Source organism: Odocoileus virginianus, chromosome 1, assembly GCF_023699985.2.
Source record: "Odocoileus virginianus isolate 20LAN1187 ecotype Illinois chromosome 1, Ovbor_1.2, whole genome shotgun sequence".
In the NCBI taxonomy this organism is placed as follows: Eukaryota; Metazoa; Chordata; class Mammalia; order Artiodactyla; family Cervidae; genus Odocoileus; species Odocoileus virginianus.
Genome location: NC_069674.1, coordinates 50,104,882 through 50,111,857, shown reverse-complemented (window position 1 = coordinate 50,111,857; position 6,976 = coordinate 50,104,882). Strand labels below are relative to the sequence as shown.

Sequence of the window (6,976 nt, the reverse complement as noted above, 5' to 3'; positions counted from 1 at the left end):
TTTAAAGATATAACAGCCAAAATGTTTCCTAATTTGATGAAAACTATAAACGTACAGCTCCAAGAAGCTCAGTAAGCCCCAATGGGATAAACATAGGAAAAACAAAAACAAACAAAAAAACAGACCAAGGTACATTATAACCATATTGCTCAAAACCTGTGTTAAAGAAAAAACTCTTAAAATCTACCATAGAAGAAAAAAGGACATATTACATACAGAGGGAGAAATACAAACACAGATCTTCCTTCAGCAACTCTGCAAGTCTTATTTGACAATAGAATATTTATGACAATCGAATGGTACCTTTAAAGTGCTGGAAAAAATGAAGCTCTCAACCAAAAATTATGTTGCCAAAAAAAAGTTTCAAAAATGAAAGTAAAGTGATGATATTTTCAGACAAAACTTGAAAGAGCTCATTATCCTATAAACTGCACCTATACAAATGACAGCGATAGCAGTGAAAATGGGGTGGAATATAGGTATACGGTTGAAAGTGTTCTGCATTATATCTGAAATTATACTATTTGAAGGTAGACAGTGATAAGTTTAAGATGCATATTGTAAATTCTAGGAAAATAATAAAAAATAAAATGAAACAACCAGTATGGCTAATAATTTTTTTTTTCGACCCCATGGGCTTCAGCATTCCAGGCTCCCCTGTCAATCCGTGGGGTCACAAAGAGTCAGACATGACTGAGCAACTAAACTGAACTTTGTTTTTCTCATTATTTACAATAATGGTTGTAAAATGAAATATGAAAAATACTCAATTCTTCAAAAAAAAGGAAAGAGCAAAAAAGCAAACAAAAAAGAACACAATAAATAGAAATAGCAAGATGTTGCATTGAAAACCTATCATATTGATAATTACATTAAATAGAAATGGTCTACACCTGAGTTTCTCAACCCTGATGCTACCAACATTTAGGGCTGGAAAATTCTTAGTTGGGGCTTCCCAGGTGGTGCTAGTGGTAAAGAACCCGCCTGCCATTGCAGGAGACATAAGAGATTCAAGTTTGATCCCTGGGTGGGGAAGATCCCCTGGAGGAGGAAATGGCAACCCACTCCAGTATTTTTGCCTGGAGAATCCCAGGGACAGGGGAGCCAGGCAGGCTACAGTCCATGGGGTCGCAAAGAGTCCAACACGACTGAAAAGACTTAGCACAGCACAACACAGTTCTTAGTTGTGGGGACCTGTATTTTGTACTTTGGGATATTTAATAGCATCCTTGGCTTCTATGTGCTAGGTGCCAGTAGAGACTTCCTTCACCTCTGCCATCCTGACAACAAAAATGTCTCCAGACATTGCCAAATGTCCCCAGGTTTAAGAGCCACTGATCTAAGAGCGCCAATTAAAAGGCAAAGAGTGTCTGACTGAATGAAGATTCAATTATAGTCTATCTAAACAAAAACAAATTCTACTATGTTATAAAGATAAAAGTTAAAAGGACAGTTTCCATGGTTGGATTAAATGCATAATCAGGTCCCTTTGTGCTCCAGGATTCTGTGACCACCGCTCTATTCTGCAGTATTTGCCTTGATTCCCCCAGCCCTCTCCCACTATTCTTTCACTCCTGGCAAACCAGAACCACAGGCTTAACACTGAAAGATGTTAAAAAAAAGATCTCCTTCTCTCTCCTACATTCAGTAACCCAGTTCTCCCTGGTGACATCTACTATTACAGTTTCTTAGGTATCCTTCCAAAGATAGTCTGTGTGTTTTCAAATGAGTACAGGCATATCCCTCCCCCCCAACTGGTAACACATTTACACAGTGTTCTTCACAGGGCTCCCCCACCCTTACTATAGATTGGAAATCTTTCATATCAGTACATAGATCAGTACTCATTTTTTTAAATAGCTGGATAGCATTCTATTGTACACTGTGCAGTTATATATTTGAACAGTTCTCTATTGATGGGCATAGGCTTGGTAATCTTTGCTAGCATAAAGGATGTAGCAATGGAATAACCTTGTACTCATATCATTTCACACTTGTGTTGGTATACCTGTAGGATAAATTCCAGAAATGGAATCTTTAGGTCAAAGACTATGTATGTATTTGTAATTTGGGAAGGTATTGCCAAGTTATCCCCTATGGAAGTTACAAAACTTTGATTTTTGCTACTCTGACAGGTGGAAAACGCTACTTTATATCTGTATTTGTTTTACAGTTAAGGGAGCTTGAATATATTTTTCGTGTGCCTGAGGGGTATTGCAGAATGTTTTCCTGTGAACCATCTCTTCTTATCTTTTGAGGTGATCTTTTCTTTCTATGAATTTTTAAAAATTTATTTATTTTTAATTGAAGGATAATTGCTTTACAATATTGTGTTGGTTTGTGCATACATCAGCATGAATCAGCCATAGGTATACACGGTCTTTTCTTATTAGTTTATAAAAGGTAGAGTCTGTTCTAGTAGCAGACGGATGGATGGTCATGTCCTGACCTTGACGCCAGCATCAGCACACTCGGTACCTGTCTACAGATTTATTCACCTAGGTTTGGGATCTTGGCTTCGCTACTTGCTATGTGACCTTGGGCGAGTTACTTAAGCTCTTTGGGCTTCAGTGTCTTAAGTATGGGACACAGGCTCTGGCTTATCAACATGGCGCAGAACCGTACCTTTAAACCCAGGGAGGGAGTCGGCTTGGACATATGAGTCAACAAAGTGTTGGACACGTTTCTCCGCGGAGAAATCTCGCTTAGGCACAGAGGCCCGCACGTAGCAACCGAAACGGAGGAATCCCGGAGAGGCGCCAGAGAAAGTGGGGTCTGTCTGACTCCTTAAAGCCCGAGGTCTCGCTTGAGAGAGAGAGAGACGCAAGCCCGGCTGTGATCAAGAAATAAAGATCGAGCAAAGGGGAGCCACTTTCCTCGGTGAGATTCGCCCTCTGAGCCTCCCCTTCTGCTCCCAGGCGCCCTCCGGGATCAGGCCCAGGGCGGGCGCGGCGCGGCGCGGTCCGGGGCCAGGGTGTGGGGAAGGAGGCGGCGGCGGCGGCGGCAGGGAGGGTGGGCCCCGCGGTCACGTGAGCCCGGCCAGCTGTTAGCTGGGGGCGGCGGCCCGGAGCTTTGGGAGTCTGGGGTGGGGGAAGCGCCCGACGGCCGCCTCCGCCGCTGCAGCTGCAGCCCCCGACGTCGCCACAGTAATCGCCGCAGCCGCAGCACGCGCACGCTCGCCGGCCGCGGCATCGGCACCGCAGAGCAGAGCCCAGAGCCCGGAGCCCGCCGCCCCCCAGGTGAGCCGTGCAGGGCACCCCTGGGAGCGCAGGGCGTCTGCAGCCGCTTCCCCCGGCGGGTTTCACCCTGATCCGCCATCCCTGTCCGCCGTGTGCCTCTGATCGGCTCCGGCTGCTTCTCCAGACCCGCGGGTGGCGCTACCTGGGGCAGAATCCCGCGGATGCTGGCTGGGGTGGGGGTGGGGGGTTCTCTAGGGGATCACGAGACAGGGGGGCCTCAGTCCGGGGTTGGGGGTGGGGGAAGGTGACTTGGGCTGTAGACTGCGGGGGCGCAGGAGAGGGATGCCCCACCCCAGGGCGCGAGCACTGCAGCCTGGATGGAACCTGCCCCTGCCCTCCACACCCCAACCTCATCCTCCCCCCTCATCCTCCTCCCCCCCTACCCCAGCCACTTCTTTTTAATTCTTCTCGCTCGCCCAGGCCGCTTTTCCTGTGTTTGCGTTGCCTGAAGTCTCAGTTGCTGGCCCGCTGGGGTGTGTACCGCGCGTGCCACCCGCGCCCTCGCCACCCCCCAGCTCCGGGGGATCCCGGCTCGCACTGGCGCATCGCTGGTGGCGGAGCGGGCCTGGCACCTTCTCGGTAGGTAACGCACCTGCCGCGCCGGCCGGCTCGCGCGAACATGGCTGCCGGCGGGCCCGCTACCCTGGGCCCGGCTCTGCCCGCTTAAACCGGTCTGTGGTCGCCGAATCGTGACCAGAGGACTACCCTCCCGCTAAGGGCAAACGTGTCAACTATTGCTGGAGTCTACCCGGGCCGAAGGACTTGTCACAACACCCCACCCCACCCTCAAGCCACACCCAGCGAGGTTCTTGGGGATGGGGGGTGTCTGGGCAAGTTAACGGGGTGGCTCTTTCTGGGGCACTTAGTGGTCAAAGGCACTCGTATTTCTGAAATGATTATGCACTTCAGTTTGCCTTTGCGCCCTCCGTTCGCTGGTCTGTCGGATCGCGGATTGTTGGGCGACATTACTCCTGAGGTCTGAAACGAGTGGGAGGGACGCAAAGCGGGAGGGACGCTTGAACTTTAGAGAAATTGACGAGAACTCAGATTTAGGGGTTAAATTTGTCGATTAAACCCAGGCGCATGTAAGGAAACAGTCATTTGCTGTGGCTCCACACTGTCTTGGTAGGGTTCTGTTAACTAATACTGTCTTTCCGGATTTGCTGTTTAATTCTGGCTTGCAAGTGTCTTGAATTATGCTTATGTCCAGCTCCCCGGTGGTGTATGTGTGTGAGTGTGTGACCCGGTGCCTCCTCTGTTCCAAGCCTAATTAGAAGATGCATCCGTTGCAGAGGAGACTTCTATTAATTCAAAATGGCAGCATGAAAAATCAGGCCTGGCGGAATCTGCACAGACCAGAGTTAACATCAGCTGCCCCTGACTTAAGCTTTGGTGGGGGTGGGGAGAGGGTCTACCGGAAGGAGAGCTCTCCTGGGTATGGATACAGCCAGCCCTAAAGAGTAGGACGTGATTCTTGGAGCAGGCTAGATTTTAGAGTGCTGCAAGGTTCTGGAGAGGTTATGTGGGAAGTGTGGGAAGCTGTGATTATCCTAATTTATCAAAAGCTGGTGCAAAGATCTGATTAAAACTGTGATTTTTATCTGGCTGCTGATAGCTGTTTGGTAACTTATGTGTTGTTTTGTACCTACAAGTGGCTCTTAAAAGAGGTGAATGTCTGGTATAAACATCATCTAAGAACAGTACATGGAACAAATAACAGGTTCTTAGAGCAAGTCTTATTGGAAGTGTTGATTTGACATCATGACCAAGCACTCAGGCACCAGAGAATGATACATTCTTGAAAAGTGACTCATTTGAGATTTTAAAATAAAACAGCCTTTCTTTCCCGTTTCACTGCTGTGCTGCCAGCCATCTTCTCCTTTAGCAAGGAGGAGATGCATGAGGAGGCAAGTGTTTCAGGGATAATGGGATAGAGAGAGATTAGTGCAAAGGTCAGGAATGGCAAGCTGGAAGCAGCCTGAGAAAGGGCTTTGCTGTCAACCTTCTCTTCACAGCCGGTGAGGCTGAATCCAGCAGGGTGAATGGACTGCTCCCAAGGTCATGTAGCTGGTTGGCAGCTGGCAGTGAGAACTGAAATTCAGGTGTCAGAACTCCCCCATTTTAGGATTCCACACGCCACCTTCCAAAGCCTAGGATAAAAGGGTATTATTGTTAGAATGGTAAACACTTCATGAAACCAAACTAACATAAATTTTAAAATCTGTAGGTATTTAAAGTAAGCGCTCACACCTTAGTTTCCTAACTTAAGTCCATTTAACTTCTTAAGCTGTGTCCACCTCATGTTCCCATTTTCCAGAAACTAGACTGTTTCTATATTTAAGCACCAAAACCATAATTTTATGGTTTTTATATTTTATGTCAGAATCTTTGAGGTGAGAAGTGCAACTAAAAGCTTAGTTGCTTATGTTGCTTTTTTTTTTTTAGAAGCCAAGGTGGGGGCATATAATAGCTTTTGAATATATCTAACTTTAAATAATTAGTAAATAACAAACCTATTTTAAAATAAGTTTGAAGCAGCACTGACAACAGCAGCTTTTTCTCAAATTTGAATTTAAGTTCTCAGAGTCATATACCAGTGACCCTAGTTCTACTAAAGAAGAACTAGAAATTGTGCATGGTATTTTTGCAGAGGTGTTGAGAGTATGGGAAATATTTCTTCTGGGCATTCTGTTCCTTCAACCCAGTGATCTGCAGAAGGAGAAGGTGGGTGGGCTGCATGCAACTGGGAGAATAATTTGCAGTGGTGAAACAGATAGGAACTAAGTATGAAGTGACAGGTTGAAGTGAAGACAAGTGTTAATGCCACATGTGTGTGCCTGCTCAGCCACTCTGTCGTGTCTCTGTGAGTTCACTGATAGCTGCCCACCAGGCTCCTCTGTCTGTGGGGTTTCCCAGGCAAGAATACTGGAGTGGGTTGCCATTTCCTTCTCCAGGAGATCTTTCTGACCCCTAGGGATCAAACCCTAGTCTCCTGCATTGGCAGGCAAATTCTTTACCACTGCACCACCTGGGAAGCCCAATGCCACATGTACCATTAAAACAATAACTTGCATTAGAGCATCAATGTGAAGATTCATTCATTGAAATTCTCTTTATATGTCAAAGACACTTACAATCACAAGTTTCAAAAATACATAAACACATCAATCTGTGTTTGTTGGAGGACAATAAAAGATACAGGTAAGCCAAAGTTATTTTTAAAACACCACCCATGATCCCTTTATCCAGCAATAATCAGTCATTGTAAAGGTTTGGGACCATTTTCACTGGAGTGAGAGTCTAGGTTTGTGCTGTTCAATTCAATACCCACTAGCCACAGGCCACATGTGACTACTGATTACTTGAATTGTGATGTATTACAATTGTGTGTTCATCTGAATTGTGATGTATTGTAAATGTAAAATTTACACCAGATTTCAAACATTTGTAGGAAAAGAAGATTTTAAAATGTTCTATTATTTTTATTAAAGTATTGTTGATTTATAGTATTATGTTAGTTTTAGGTATATAACATAGTGATTCAATATTTTTGTAGATTAGACTCCATTTTAAGTTATTATGAAATATTGGTTATGTTCCTTGTGTTATACAATATATCCTTGTAATTTATTTTTAATATATAGTAGTTTGTACCTCTTGACCCCCATATCCCTATCTGGTCCCTCCTTCCTTCCCTCTCCCCACTGCTAACCTTTAGCTTGCTCTCTATATCTGTG

At 45.5% G+C, this 6,976-nt stretch overlaps 1 protein-coding gene across 3 annotated transcripts in view; it reads left to right on the top strand.

The window, feature by feature from the left end:
* Window positions 1-2,566: 2,566 nt before the first annotated feature.
* The window catches only part of SCRN1 (secernin 1), a 64,138-nt gene continuing 59,728 nt past the window's right edge, over window positions 2,567-6,976 (top strand). The window contains exon 1 of one of the 3 annotated variants that reach the window (XM_070467970.1): window positions 2,567-2,880. The gene's annotated coding sequence lies outside the window, so the exon portion shown is untranslated. Of the gene's footprint in view, window positions 2,881-3,156; window positions 3,240-3,665; window positions 3,819-6,976 lie in introns of those variants that run through there. The other 2 variants (XM_020892481.2, XM_020892482.2) reach the window with 2 other exon arrangements.